Source organism: Temnothorax nylanderi, unplaced genomic scaffold (assembly GCF_030848795.1).
Source record: "Temnothorax nylanderi isolate EJ_2023f unplaced genomic scaffold, tnyl_v1.0 TNYL_tig0001_pilon, whole genome shotgun sequence".
Classification (NCBI taxonomy): Eukaryota; Metazoa; Arthropoda; class Insecta; order Hymenoptera; family Formicidae; genus Temnothorax; species Temnothorax nylanderi.
This window is the reverse complement of record NW_027249063.1, coordinates 3,867,430-3,883,858: the sequence shown is the minus strand read 5'-3', so window position 1 is coordinate 3,883,858 and position 16,429 is coordinate 3,867,430. Positions and strand designations below refer to the sequence as shown.

General features: G+C 43.1%; 1 protein-coding gene across 7 annotated transcripts in view; it reads right to left on the bottom strand.

Moving 5' to 3' along the window:
* The window catches only part of Soxn (SRY-box transcription factor soxNeuro), a 283,767-nt gene that overhangs the window by 139,436 nt on the left and 127,902 nt on the right, over window positions 1-16,429 (bottom strand). For 4 of the 7 annotated variants that reach the window (XR_011721182.1, XR_011721172.1, XR_011721165.1 and 1 more), the window contains one exon: window positions 3,476-3,517. The exons of the other annotated variants lie outside the window; for them this stretch is intronic. The gene's annotated coding sequence lies outside the window, so the exon portion shown is untranslated. The remainder of the gene's footprint in view (window positions 1-3,475; window positions 3,518-16,429) is intronic. 7 annotated transcript variants of the gene reach the window in all.

Here is a 16,429-nt window from a genome sequence, read left to right as displayed (position 1 = left end):
AAGAAACTGCACGTTTAAAATCGCGCGGCAAGAAGTACACTCTCGCTCAATCGTCAAAGACTAACATAGAAAAAAAAGCATCGAAGAGTTATCGATCTCTTTTACGAAAAAGAAAGTTGAACTTAGAGTATTATGATCTAGAGACAGTTATGAAATAATTATGAAATGTTAATTATGATCTTGAAAGGATAATTAGCACCAAAAATGATTCGTGATTTCTATCTTTTTACTCTCTAAATCTGAATCAGTGAATAGTTACTGATATCAGTTATAAGTATACCACTTTCATGAATCAGTGGTATACTTATAACTGATATCAGTGACTATTCACTGATTCACAGTACTATTCACTGATTCAGATTTAGAGAGTACAGAACTTACATTAATACCTCTTTATCACAGACTCATCACGATAGTACTGAACGGGTCGTGCTTTCATTTTTGGGGCGCATACGAACGAATCCAAGAGATCTCAAGTAGGCCGACCCATTTCACGAGGAAGAAGTGTGCCCGAGAGTCTCTTGAACTACATTCACGACATGGAGTCACGAGAAATGATTTTCTTGGCGTCGTATACCGCGTCCCTTCCTAGCAGTTTTTCACCCCGGCCGAAATATCATTCGAACGCAGTATGCGCTTCTTCCGCACTTGTTCTGGCGTCCTCGACTCTCTTATGCCCTCGCGATTCTTCGGAAACGCGCCCGAAAGGAATAAGATCGTGGCTAGATCCTCAGTCTCTCGTGAGTGACAGACGCAGGAGAAATTCATGAAAATGATCTGCATGTAATAATGCTATAATCACGGATCAAAAAATGTAAAAAAATGTGCGAGGAAAACATAGGAAAAAGAAAAATATCACATTTAACCGGAAAGAAGAAAAGGTTCTTGCTTATAAGATTATAAGATTATTTGCTTACAAGGAAGACCGAAACGATTAAAGTAAATTCTCTACGCAGATTTGTTTGCAATTTGCATACTTTACAATATCCTGTTGCATATACAAAATCTTCATAACGCTTCGAGTTTATTTACGAGATATTTCTCGAGATACTCGAGGCTTCTCATATATACATAATATCAAGTAGATACATATATATGTATACATAGCAGTTATTAATTATATGAATAAAGTGGGACATCGCTAATAATTTGTATTAATCGAATCATAATCGTATACGCTTGAAAGCGAGAATTAATTTCAGAAGGATTAATTACAACGAATAGGCAAAAGATCGCTTCGTTGCATTTCGAGAAAGATGCAGGTATGTTTCGCGACCATTCGTCAGCACGCTTCGTGCCGTCAAATTGCGGACATTCGCACATACCCACGTGAGTCTGTAGGTAGGATAGACCCTCCAAAGGTGCAGGCTTATATATCGCCGTCCTGGCGCAGCTCGTCGCGGCCATACTGCCTCCGTTTGACGCCCGGAGGAGTAAAGATCCGCGACGCGAGGAGGTGGGGCAGGGAGAAATGATTAATTACGAGGGAGTGACGCGCAAAGGAACGGAGTGGGACCAAACGAAAAGCGACGATGGAACGTCGAGCCGGTGCGTTCCAAGGGGTCATGGATGAGCGTATCTCGTGAGTTGTAGAAACTCGGCCAGTTAGAGAGTTTCGCGGGCTTTATCATCGATTCCGTAGTTCCATTTCGACATAATTTGAATTTATCAGATACTTGACGTAAGAGAATGGCAATATCAATGCGCGAAAGTGCCAGCTATTGTTGCGTCTGCCATTAATATATCAAAGATACACGTGAACGGTTAATTGCATTAATCAAGATTTAAATCATATCATACGGAACAGCTCCAATTAAAATCTTGTTTTTAACGTCTGTTACAAAGGCGCATCGGAATACCAAAATAATAAAGACTTATTTGAAAAAATGTATCCATTTTCGGCCGTGAAATCGATGCCATTTTCTGCCAAAAACTGCGCGCAGGATCAAAGCTCTTCATGGATTTGACGATCCATGAGTCAGAATAAAAAGCAGGAATCGAATGCCGGCAAAAGGACAGATTCATCCAACGGGAGAGAAAGGAGGGGAGGTGTTTTTGAACACGGTCAAACATATTACGCCAGTCGGTTGTCCGATAATGTGTTTCTGATTGCCGGCCACGGTTATACGAAATCCCAATGAAAATCCAGAGGATATTATGTCCGTTCTTTATATGAAATATTCATTCGAATTATGAGATTTTTATATCTATCTATATATATATATATATACTTTTCATGCTGATTTTTATATTGGCTTTACATAACATATTTGTTATACTAGCATAGAAGAAGCATTTCAACCTCATTGTTCACTGAAAAAATTCAAAAGGATATTGGAATGGAATAATGCAATCCTTAAACGATGTCAAACTACTGGGTAAAAATACAATAAAATACAATTGTCTCCTATATACTTACTCAACCGACACGAAATGAGAGGAAGAAACGAAAACATCGCCAAAGATAAAGCCAAAAACATTCGTAAAGCTACGTTCGTTCGACCTTCTACCGGATCGATTGATGTCAGAACGAACTCTCGATTGAATCTCGCACGGAAAGACCGATACGCGCGCATCAACGAACACGTGTACCGTGCCTGTACACCCACAGGCAATACATAGACGAAGGGTATCAAAGTGCGTCAGAAGGAAGATCGTGATCGGGAGACGGCAGGATGGATGGCTGGAAGCGTATCAAATTATCGGTTATTAATAACGCCGCCTGATCCCCCCCCCCGTTCGTCGTTTTACGCAGGAACAGTCGCCCACACCCACGTCTCGCAAGGTCGAAGATCCTCACCTCGGCTCGCAATGACTCGATTAATAACGCCTCGTCGACGATAGCGCTTAATATGTATCCGGTCTAGAGCGGTCCCTATATATAGAGTTACGGATCCGTCGTTTAACGACGAACGTCGTCGCTGCAGCGAGTCACGTAAGCTCGCTTTGATTTCGCCGATAACAACTTCGTACTTTCGAAAATGTCGAAATATCTAGACACCTCGCGACCAAAAGGACAAAAAATCTATCGGCCTTTATAATGATACGTAAAACAAGTCGTCCGATGCTGATTACGTAATCATTGACGGTTTATCGGTAATTTCGCAAATTATCCGTTGTATACATATTTAGAAACACCGAGTAACATTAACTTTTAACTAACGTTAGATAACGTGTTAGTTATCTCCGTGTTATTTCTACCAAGGTAGATTAACTTTAATCTCGGTTTAACTTATTTTTTATTTTCTAATTTTTAGAACTTTTAGAAAAAGTTTTAGATAAGAAGTAAAACTTTTAAGATAAAACTTTTAGATAAGAAGTAAATTAAACAGAGAATTAATCTATACATTAGTAGAAAAGACACTAGTTAGATAATAAGAGCTCGAGGAAAAAGAAGAATCGACAAAAATATCTGGGCAATTAAGACATGACATCTCTTACTTTAAGTAGAATACTCGGTCAATTTGTCACTTACCATCGTCCATCGTCTCTCTTCCAAAACAGGAACTCGAGATACCTGCAAACAGAATAAAAATCCAACATTAGTTCCGGTCCTTTCTGTTTCTAACATGTACGTTCGTTAAAATAGCGAAAAGAAACGAGCGGTAGATATCGATTAAGCGTCGTCACGACGACGCCTTTCGTTGAGGATTATGACGTCGTCGGTGCCCTATTCGCAGAAGCGAAGCGACCGTGCCCCTCCCGCCCTTCTTACGTAATCCGTCTGTTAAAATATCAATCTCAACGTTTCGCTCTTTGCACAAGGTTCCGCGCGGGGATAAGGAGGGGGCTGGGCCGCCTGTTCCCGATCTGCACAGCCAGGCTTTCCTCTTCTCTTCGTCTGGACGAGGTCATCAAAGATGCAGCAGCAATCAGCGGAGCTAGTCGAGCGAACGAGCTCGAGCGGAGGACCGACCAGTACCCGAGGGATGCACGCGGATTTTCTTTGAGCGTTTAAATTGATCCCCCTTCTGAAAAAAATTGCCCACCGGTGAACAGCCCTTTCGAGAAAAGAGTGGAGGTGTCGACTGTCGACTAACTGCAGCGCGCATCCCGAGCGCGTGCACGGTGTCAGATTGAATTCGGGAAATCGGCTTATCGATGGAGTACGCCTCCGATCTTTTTGTAGTTCCTAAATGGATGGTACACTTTTCACGGCATACAATAGTTTCACAGACATCCTTAAAATTGTGTTAATTTCATTATGCATTCATCGAGTAACGCTCTTTATGAAAAAAAATGGAACGTCCTATTAAGGCAATAAATACTTTAGCAATCAATCAGAAATTATAGGCAATTATAATTAATATTAATAATAAGGGAAACTGAACTATGTTTCTGTCCGTCCATTATGGCGCAGGTATTAGTTCTCTGTTAGCATATCGTTCGGAACTTAGCGGAGAGGGCGGCTCTCTGAATCGCATTCACGCGAGCAATAGCGAGAAGCGCGAGATCGGCTTTCCGCACAAGGGCCTGCCGCGATTTACTGTGTCCCTTAATAAATCCGTCCGAAAGTTCAGTCGCAGGGAAAGACATCAAAGTCCTTCTCGCGCTGATCCTTAACGGGGCAACGAGGCATGCGACGAGGTCGTCGTTGAAATCACTACCGCGAGACACCCTCGCCGACCATCCTACCCCGCACGGGAGAATTCCCGCGACGGATGCTTGCTATGCGTGAGCCGCCGCAGGGGGGCGGACTCTATTAAAAATGCAATATTCTCGTTAATCCACGCCGGTATGTAGCGCCGGCTAATTAGCGAGTGCGAAGGACGGAGAGGCACGCGCGTACGCGCTTACCAACGTTGTCATGCAAATACCCCATGGTGAGCGGCTATGGGACGTCACATACGACATACACATCCACGTGCACAGGTACATGGAAGGAGAGAACGCGGCGTAGAGAGAGACGGAGAGAGACAGACACATATGTGCGTGTATGTACGCGATCGTGGACGCGTTTATATATGACCGGGGATATATGGCGGGTACAGGCGGAGGGGTAAGCTATATCAATAAGCATCGAACGGCCACGAAGGACGGCAGGGAGCTGTTGATTAAGGGGTGAGTACAATGAGGAGATATCCTCGGAGAAGGGAATGCGTCTGCGATGGATCCGCATGAGGGGGCTTCCCACCCACGTTCATCTCTCCTTCACCTTCTCCTCCACCTTCTCCTCCTCCTCCTCCATCACCTCCCATCGCCACGAATGTGCGCGCGCGCCCGCGTTTCGCGTCTCCTGTGTCTCTCCTCGATCTCATCTCCGGCGGCCTAAGCAAGAGAGACCGTTATACACCGATTACTGCCGATCCTGAACGGCACAATGGTCTCGTCTCTGTCATCGAGCGATGACTGGGTCACCTTGTCCCGTCATAAGTGGATTCCATAATAAAGTCGGATAGCTCGGAGCACGACGTTCCGGGGACGTTTTCCGACGTATACAGCGAAATAATTACAAGTTAACGAAATGGATCGGTTTTAAAGTAACAATAAACTATTTTACTGTAAGAGATTTATCACGAAAACTCGATTGATGAATTATCTAAGGCGCACAGTTTCACTTTTACCTGATCTTTCCTACAATCTAGGCGAATGCAATGCATATTTTCACCCTGTCGTTACTCTTTTTTGCAGTTTTCTCTCAAGTATTTTAACATGGCGCCGTATTCGGCGGCCAGCCTATCGGGCTGAGCAAGCCGAGCATCTCTGAAATTAATATAGAGTAATGAAAATTGGTTATCGGTCCGAAGCGACTGCGCGTCCTGCAAACCGAACGGTGTTACCAGCACTGGAGCGCGTAATATCGCATTGAAGATAGTCGGACGGCGGGCACGGGGCTCGGCACTCGGGTGCAAGGGAAGCGGATCACGTTGACACAAAGCGCCCGTAATCCGTTTATCTTCTCTCCGGGCACTCCGCGCCCACGTGTTACGCTTCGCGTTATTCGAGAGTGAGAGAGAGAGAAAGGGAGAGAGAGAGGCAGCCTGCCACCCGTTCTTCCGCCCATCCTCATGCTCTCGCTGACACTCGTTATTTCATAACAGAATGAGCGACCGGTTTCTCTACCGTCGAAGAATCGCCGATGGGATCGAAGAAAAGATCTCATACGAAGAAAATGGCGACGTGCGACCGCGAAGTATAGATTCCGCTTGCATAACGTGATCGAGAGAGCGGAAGGAAATAATTTTTTCGTCAATACTTCCCGGTTTTAGACTCTAGATACTTACAATGTGTTACAATGAGATTAGAATCGTATTTGGCACCGTGATATTAATTCGCGGGTGTTAATTGAGCATTTATGTAATCATACATCAAAGATAGAAAGAAATAATACAAGGTTTGTTTCGATGACACGCGGGAAAATATTACGCTGCTGAATTGTAGGGAAGAAGAGATGGGTCGCGCTCATAAATCTGAAGGTAGAGCGTGCTCGCCGACGCGCATCATTGGCTGACAGATTTCTTCGCGGCGTCACACAGTTCCTCGATGTGCTCGCTTCTCCGAGCTGTTTCCTTTAGAAAGATCCACGAGCCGGACGAGCCATCGCGACAGTATCCCCTTTGAGTAATGACGCCCGGGCCCCGGCGCAGGAATGCCGGGCGAGGAGGAGAAGGAGGGCCCCTTTCATCGGCCGTTTCATTGGCTTCGAAGCAACACGGCCCTTCTCGCCTTCTTCTTCCGCCTCGCCTCCACCTCGCGGCCGTTTAAACGTGAAAACGAATGACGGTGACGAGTCGTCGTCACCGTCGCCGCTGCCGTCGCCGCCGCCGCCGCCGCCGTCGTCGCCGTCGTCGTCGTCGTCGTCGTCGTCTGCGTTTTGTCTCCATATCGTGAAACACATTTGTCTCGCACTCAGATACGGGGCGGTTGTGAATCCTGTGTTGAATTCTCCCTCTTCTCCTCTCGCGCATATAATATATATTACAAATCTCTCTGGCGTTCCTTCTTGCCGTCCTTCCGATTCTTCCCCTATTTCTCTGTCACACAAACTTGCACTTCTCTTTTCACTCCTTTCATCCGAATCCAATCCCAACAGGATTCGGACCGCTGAAAGACGCGACAAAAGGCTCCCTAATATATTACGCTTATTAGCGCCGGGGTATCGCATCGAATATCTTGTCGAAATTTCGTTAAAAAGCCCGCCTGGAAATGCTCCACGAAACGTTGAAAGCATCGGGCCGTTTTATCATGGGTTAAACTGGTTCGAGAGCCGAGAAGAGCACCCTAAAACTCGCGTCGAGAACCCGCGTCGTCCGCATTCATCCGCCCGGAGAAACAACCGTTCCGTTCCGCGCGCTCGTTCCATTTAGTGTTTCTCGCGAATGGCGCGCTTCAGCGAGCGCATTCCACGCGCTGCACTTTTAATTGATCGATCGAATCGCTGTTTTGTCCATCGCCGGATTCGATTCGATCTCGTGTTTCGTGCCATACTGATTTGCACTCTACCGCGAGGGCAAAAAACTTCACGATTTCGATCCAGTTTCAATGAGAATTTTGATATTTAACCTCTTCAGCACATAAAAAAATGTGTTGGAAATTTCGAAGTCGTCAAGAATCCACAATCTTAATTTAAAAAAAAAAATCTTCCCAAATTTGATCGACTAATTGATCCATCAACACAGCTTGAGAAAATTGCTTAATCACGTCCCCCGTTCACGACGCAAAAATAAAAAAATTATGCTTTTTACTTCTCAGTCGGGAACCATATAATCGACAGTTTTCTCGTTACTGATGTAAAGGACTGGACATTCCCGCCTCACCTGTCCTTCTCGTCCGGCACTTTGTTTCGCGTCTCGTAATTTTCGCGTGCACGCGCAAACGCATAAAACATATCTGGCTCATTAACAACACAAAGTCGATGGAGATTAAGCAAACGCTCGGCCGCTATCGCTTCTCTTTGTCGCGCTTTCCACCGCCACCCTCTCTTTTCTCTCGTTTTCATCTTTCTCTCGCCCCCTCTATCTCTCTTTCTCTTTTTTTTCGCCACACATTTCAGCTTCTTCGTCTTTGTCGATTCGCTTAGTGCGCCTCTGCGAAAACGTCGGATAATCCTCGCCGCACGGTCGCTACATTGTGGAACCCGCCACGCGACGCTGCATTATTTATACCCAGTCGCATAATAACGCCGCGAATGATTTTAATGCGCACCTCTGCCTCTCGGTTTTAACAATTTCCACCATGAGAGATGCGTCGTAGAAGTTTTATACGCGTGAAAGAAATCTGCAGGTAAAAACATAATTAAGAAATATCCATAACTATGTAAATCGCGAAACTATGTTACGAATGGTCGAACTGTCACGAAGATGTCGATTAATCCTTGAAAAACCTCTAGAAAATCTAGAAAAATCCAGAAAAAAGAGAGAGAGAAGAAAGAAAGGGGGAGGAAGAAAGTGAGATGAGATTTGGAAACTTTCAAAGCTAATGGCTGTTTTTGAAAGCTAATATCATCTAACACTTCTCTTTGACTGTGGGCGGCAGTGTACGCAAGTATTTGTTTCGCGGCATGGTGCATTTATAGCAAGCTTAACAATGGTAGTTCGGAGTCGGCGACCTTTTTGAAGGGACTATCTTTCTTCAACTATATATCTTTTACATTTATCTGTTTGACATTTCTCTCTTTCTTTGGTCTTTCCACTAATAAGCGAAACTTCACTGATAAGTGATACTGGTGGTTTTTAGTTGTTTAGCCTTGTGTCTCGAGGAAATCGATAAATGCACTCTAGCTCTAAAAGCTAAGTATTTTAGTCCGTTTATACCTGCCCTCCGGATATGGATCTTATGATATTTCCAAAAAAGGAAACAAGATTACTATTATCTCATACATTTTTGAACCTGTCGTATAATGGTTTGAAATCACGCCTTACACATAGAAAAAAAAAGAAGTGTCAAATCAACACTTATATACTTGTATATACGCAAGAATATATAATCTTGAAATAAGATTATATTGCATTAAACGAAGAAAACTTGCTTGAATGAAGTCATTTATATAGTTAAATGAAGTTTTATATAGTTCAATCAAGAAAAAAAAGTTAAAATAAAAAGTTGAAATTCTTATAAGAAGATTATATATTCTTGCGTATATACAAGTATATAAGTGTTGATCTGACTTCTTTTTTTCTATGCATCAAATGTAAATTTCTAAAATTTAAAAATTTATTTAAAGCTAATTTCTGACTTTTTAATCAGTTTTGTAATACAGACTATGAGAAAACGCGTGTGATATGTTCACGCGACATGACAAAATTTTCGAGTGAACGGTTAAGCTGCGATCAGCAACTTCCAGAAAATCGCGAGGGGATATCGAACGCAGGCCATGAACCGTGGCCGGTCCTCCTACGCATAGGATCACGCATGCGTCGAGCCTCCCTTAAAACAATACTGCGGCCAATCTGGATGGTAAAAGGGACTCCTGTTTCATTGGCTCGGCTCCCTCGAGCTAATCTTTCTTTCGAATCGAACGCATCCACCATTCCGTTCTTCTCCGTTATAAAACTCGCCAATCTTTTCTTAAAAATCATATAACTATAATTTTTATATTGATCTCTTTTTATATTTATGACGAAAAATCATAAATCAGATACAAACAAATAGCTAAATAACTCAAAATAAAATATCAATCTTCCTATTTTATTCAGTTTAATAGATAAATCTCAATCGAAAACTAAAACAAGTGATATACATATAGAGTCCATAAAACGTGATCATCACTTAAGCTATTTTGCATCTCGTTGCACTTTATTATCCGACATTAAGAAAGATGGCACGAAACGTGACGATGCGACGTTCCGTTCTGTTGGAGAAAATGAAAAACGGATCGATGCCTTTCGAGCTGAGCGATGAATTTTAATTTCTTCCCCTTCGTTCAGAATATCTAGGTACAAACAACGGCCATTGTTACGCTTATAATCGAGGGTCATTGATCGGCGGCTGTGATGTTAGATCTGAAAAATTAGCAAGTGTTTCCGTTCCCGTGCATATTGTTTCATTGTTACGTAAGAGAAACGTATAGGTAGTTTTTGTTTCAAGGTGTTTTCATGCATGATTACAAACTGAAAACAACGAGCCAATAAAGGTCCAAAAAGTCGATGCTGTCATATATGTAATATGTATCGAAATTTTGATCCTACTTTCAACCTCAATATTCCATTTATGCCTACTTTAATACTCTGAAGCCTATAATAGCAACCCCTTTTGTTTCTATTTAACCTATAGCTTCTATTTAAAGCTTGTAAATTCTATTTGGATGGATTGCTGCTCCTACTGTGATACTTGGAAATTCCTCTTAACCTTTAATATAAGTAAATTATATCCATAATTTCATAAGGCTCAAATAATTAGAAATCAATAAATAAAAAAGAGAGAGCACAGAGTCAAATAGGATATTCACATCGTAATCTTTACCTAAATTAATATTGACATACATTTCGGTCTGTCATCAGATCATCTTCAGTGAGATAAATTAATAAAATACATAAATGTCGGTAATCAAAAGATAAAAAATAAAATCCGCAAGACACATATTAGTCGCATTAGTTTTTGTCGCGATATAAACTCGAATAGAACGCAATCCTGTTATTTCGATGTATAATGTCGAGAAGTAACGTGTAAAAGTCGAGAAGTGAACTGAAATAAATAATTTATAAATGACGTGTCACCGAGATAAAAGAGTTACGTGAAACTTTTTTTTTAATACGTACATAGATATTGTGATAAGAAGACCTGGTGAAGAGAGTCACGTTGTAAAAATTGTCACTTATTCTAATGTTGTACGGTCAGGATGCGGCGAACAAGTGGCGAGAAAACGCGTTCGCATGTATGGAGTAAGGAAAAAAGAATAAAAGAGAGAGTAGGAAACTGACGTAGGGAATGGTCAATTTCACAATTTCCACTAAAAGAATTTTGAAATTATCGTCAGGGTTTTTTTTAACATTGTTCTCTATCTTATTTTTTCCATTTTTAAGAGTAGATTGCAAGGAAAAATTTTTAACATCGATAACAAGAATTATGACGATTTTTGAAAACAACAAAAAATTTTTTCAGCATTTCTTACGTGAAAGCCATTTTCGAGAAGTTCTCTAAGATGGTTAAAAAATATCTTAACATGTTATCTTAACATATTCTTGTTCGCATTCTCTCAAGAAATTTATCAAAATGGATAAAGACAAACTAGATATGAGAGAATAAAAAGTTCATCCTTATGGTGGACCAAAAGTCCACCATGTATTTGTGTAAGTTAACGTAGACGCATATGGCAAACCGATTTTATTCTCATCTATCACTATCTATATTCACCATCATTATATAGATATCACTTGGATTTCTCTTTCGACGAGATGTTAAGCAACTTGAAAAATTTGTATTATTCAACGACGTAATTCCCATAGCTTGGCCAAGTAAGTATGCCAAATATGAAGAGAGAGAGAACGAACAAAGAGGCGGTCCCTTCCCTTCTGCGAGACGAAATGTTTTATCGAAGGTAATGGTCGTGCCGGAAGTGAGATGACGCGTGACCCCAGACGGACGCATTAGACGCACTTCCGGCGGTGTGACGCTCGGCGCCCTCGTTCGTCCGTTAAATCCGGTTCTGTCTCGCTTCCACCCCCGTATCCATCGAGAATCCTCCTAATGCACCGTGTTCTCACGAGTAAATGCCAAAGAGTTATTCAGCGTCGCAGTATCATATCCAGGATCAAATCATCCGCGCAATTCGAAACGCTCTCTCGCTGTATAGCGTTTAATTCCGCTCCACGAGACAGTCCGGCGCGGTACAAAAATGCTCCGATGTATAAAGAATCGTTTTATCTCACGGACCGCAACACGGTATTACGTATTTAGCATTAGCACGAGATCCGATATATTCCGGGAATTTTCACGAATGTACAACATTTCAGAGACAGAAACCGGTTTGTCTCCGCTAAAATTCTTACTCGGAGGCGCTTTGTTCGACAAGTAGCTGCAGACATCGATATCGGAAGACGAGCACGGATTATACAGCCAACGATCGATTCTCTCTCTTCCTCGATTTCCTCTCTTTCCTTCCCACCTTGCGCCGCCTCATTTCTCCTACGACAGAGGAAATGAAATCCCGTCCGGGACGCGATTCGCGCGACGTTTGTCCCGTTATTAGATCAGCGTTACTTCGTGCTTCATCTCGAGAGTGCTCTGCGGCCGTCGAATACGTCTTCCGCGTTTGAAAGCGCTGATACTTTTTCCCTCCTACTTCTCTCCCGTTGATATTTCCTACGAAAATCGCGTTCGTGCTTCGAGCAATCAGCGAAAAAGTAACGCCAGCAGGTGCAACTTCGTGATTTATAAAATATCGCCCGTGCGTTTCAGCGGTTTGAATATAATGTTGTACACATAACAAAGTAAATTTGGATAAGTTTACAATTGTACGTTGTATGTAAAAGAATTTCAGTATATAATACAACACAAACATAATTTCAAGGTGCAGGTGTGATTATATTATGCCATTTTGAAGTTCTCACACGTTCAAATTGGAATTAACAGTCTGTCTAATAATGTCGCGCGGTTGCACGTACCCGTACTGTCGATCAATAAAACGCCAGTGATACAGTCGATTAGTTTTATTTTTTTTTTACTGGCAGAATGTGCCGAGCGATAATTATTTGAAAAAGAATTTTTCCGATTCAGTACTTTGGATAAACTCGCAGTTATATGTCCATTATCGCGCGTTCCGATCACTGGGGCCCATTCATCGTTTATCTGTTAAGCGCGTATGCATATACGATAGACTTTGTTACATCTCTTCTTCTATGGAAGAGGAAATGAAATTCTATTCGCGTCATGCCTCGGCCGACTTTGTCTCGTTATTACATCAATGTTACATCGGCTCGTGAGAGTCGTCTCGTGGTCATGCAACACGTCTTCCTACATTATAACGACTGTCTATAATAATCGGAATAAAGATCGCGGTATCGGTTTCTCACGTGAAATTGATAAAAATGCAATTTCAGCATATATTCCGGGAAATTAAGTATTAACAAAAATTGCAAATGAGTAGAAAAGAAATTTCACTTTCGTATAAAAATTTAAGGATCTCCGGGCGATCGCACGCGCGATTATGTGGATGAATTAGGGGATAAAAATCTCATCGGCCAAATTCTTACCTCCTTTAGCACGGTCTATTTGGCTAGTTTTCAATTCGAAAAGCTCTATTTCGACTAATGGTACAATCTGTCTGATTAACAAACTACGGCGGTGCTCGATTCAATCGTTTCGCCGGAACGATCAAAGCCCGAAAAATCACTCTCGTCGTTCTCGCCGATAGGAATCCGCGAGAGAGCGATGGCTCACGCTGCTCGCTCGCGCGGCCGACGTGCATTTACCACCTGCACCGACTCGAATTAAAAAGTTCGTTCTCCCGCGAAACCGTAAATAATGCCTTCTGACAGGCGGAGCCGAATGTCGATGAATAACGAGGCGCGGAACCTTCGACTTTCGATTCTTCTCTTTTTCCAACCAAGCGCGCGGGGCTCGCGAGCGCACGTCAGTCCGGACCACACACATGTATTGGCTATCGCACAGCTCGATACACACGCGCGTGTATGTGTACACTGCACATGCCCGCATACACTCTCGGATGCACGTGCGTGTGTATGCGAGCGCGCGTTCGTGTAGCTGGCTCGTACGTTTCGAAAACAAAGCTCGTGCCTGGCGAGAGAGAGCTCCTCCGCTCTCGGCGTGGCGACGACGAGACCGATGCATCGATACCGGAAACGGTGCGATACACGACGAAAAAAAGGCAGAGGAACTTACTGCTGGGTGTAAGTGTGTCGGTGTGCGTACGCGCGCGTGTGTGTGAACACGCCGCGATGGCGAGGACTGCGCGTACGTACGTCCGACGTACACGCGCCATGAATATTTGAGGAGACAGAGATACGCCTTCTCATCCCGTGCATGTGACATTCTCCGACGAGTTTTCCGTCGCGATGGACGTCGTCTGATCTCTTTTTTTTTCTTTCACGCATTGAATTTGTACGCGCGCTTCTCCGCTTGCTCACGGTGACGGCTAATCGGTAATATATATTCCCAAAGAGAAGGGGTAAAAAACCGTGCGAAAGAGTGTAAAATGAAACTCGTCATTTTTCAAATATCGAATCGATGACAATGGTAATATAACAATGACACAGGAGAAAAGTAAAGATGCATTTTGCTTTTTTTCACGATAAACAACCTCTGTGCGTTCAGTACTGATGATTTTGATGACGTTTAAATGACGAAAATAATAAAAGGGAACGGAAAGTGACGGAACACGAGATTCGTGACATCGGCGGGAAAAAGAAGAAAGTTAGAGAGAGAGAGAAAGAAAAAGGATGGGAGGGACCGAATGGTGGGAGTATAACGATGGAAGCCTCTCCTAATTCTCCGGGAAGCCACGTTCTCTCTTTCTCTCTTTCTCGCCGCGAATCTTCGGGAAGGAGAAATGAAGAGAAGAAATGCCCTCGCATCTTCTTGCAGAGAGGCATGGAAGAAAGACGGGGCGAGCATCGGCAACGGGCGAAGTGACGAAGGAGGTAGGGAAAATGAGAAGATCAGAAACTACCGAGGAGAGGCGAGGGAGAGTCAGTCGGTCTGTCCGTCTGTGTTCGTCCGTCTCTTCTTCCTCTCCACCACGTTCCACCATTCTTCGCCACTCTCGACGGGGATTAATAACGGCCTGCCATTGTTGCCATGGCAACTCTCGAAGCGTTAAAAACTCCTCGGCCCTAACCCCGATCGTCCGTTTAAAGTTTCACAGCGAAAGGGTTTGCGTCGTTCACCCGGGCCGAAACGACTGGGCAAATATTTGTGTGTTGCGGCGCGATGTATCTCCCCCTGCGAAGTGTGTACAAGACGCTACAATGGCCAACGATGACTTGTAGCTATAATAATTCGCGACGTTAACAATCGTGATATTGATACGAGGGTGGTAAATTAGGATACTTATTAAACGCACGTGCGATAAATAAAGACGAAAGTAGGAGATATTTTGTCGCGATGCCCATCGTGTTCTTATATATAGACGTTCAGACCTTCTTCTTTTCATCCTCCTTTCATAACAGTCTTCAGAGAGGAAATTTATTGATCTAATTTTTAGATTTAAAAAAGATATATAAAGAGTTTAATTAAAAGTGTTATTGAACAAAATCACGGGACTTCGGCAATAAGATGACGATAATACAAAGCGATTCATTAACTGGCACTCACTAGGATTATGTTCAATATAACTGTGTTGTTGTAAGATAAAGATAAACATTTTCCTACTGGATATGAAAGTTAACGTACACGCGAGAGATTGTCAGGCAAAGATAAACACAGCAAAGAGAAATTATTTAATTTTTAATTAATTCTAAGTCTAAGCAGAGATATCTCACCAAGTATTAAAAAAATTTCTGATCTTATTCGTGACCATCTTACTCTGTTTTCTATTCTGTTATCATTGCGAAGACACAATGTAAATGAAAAATGAAGTTAGGATGGCTTTCCAGCTCGTTAACGTGAAATACCACGTCGTTTATTATCGGAATAACTTCCGAACTACCTCGCGATAACAGTTACATCACGAAGCTAAGTATAATAATTTAGTGTTAATAGAAAAACAAGAAACGAGCTGAGACTCCGTACGCGAACGAAGCTGATCAATATTCATGGATCCCCGTTGTTGGGGCGGTTTTAGCGCTGTCAGAGTGGGGTGGATTTATGCGAATGCTTCCTTCCGTCTGAGCGCGTGAGCCATTCTTCTTACAATTCGCTAGACTTAAGTTAGTGAGAAATCGCGGAGCGCTCCTCGCTACGTATCGCATCGCGTTAGTTTAACACGAGGACCTCTTCTTGGTAAATTTCTTGGTAAATAATGATAACGCTATTGGATTTCTTAAAAAAAAAAAGGAAAAAGAAAGAAACGATTATCTTTCGAGCAATTAGCTCCGGATGAAGTCATGCGTTTGGAAAACGAGAGGAATGCGAACGTAACTCAGACGGACGGAGTCGCGCCGAGATTGCCCGGTCGACGTAACTGCACGAAGAAACGCGGCAGTTACACGTGCATCCGTGCGAGTGTAGACGAGTTCGTACGAGAATGCAGTTCGGTTCCGGTACGGGCCATTAGTTGATGAGCTACCTCGCTTCCCACCGCCACCGCCCCCGCCCCCACCGGCGGAAGATGCACTCGCCGCTCGTTGCAGCAGGCAGCCACCCCAGTATCATCCTTCCACTCGCGCTAACCCGGGACGGGCCCTGAAAAGCTCGCGTGGCATTGTGGGATCTATTATTGCCTTCCTCCTGTGGAGTTATATGTTTCGAGGGAGCAAACTCAGCCGGAGCTAGCTAGCCATCCGATAGACCGGACGATCGAACGAACGAACATACGAAAGGCAAGCACGAGGATAGGGAGAAAAAGAGAGACAGAGAGAGAGATTCAACCTCC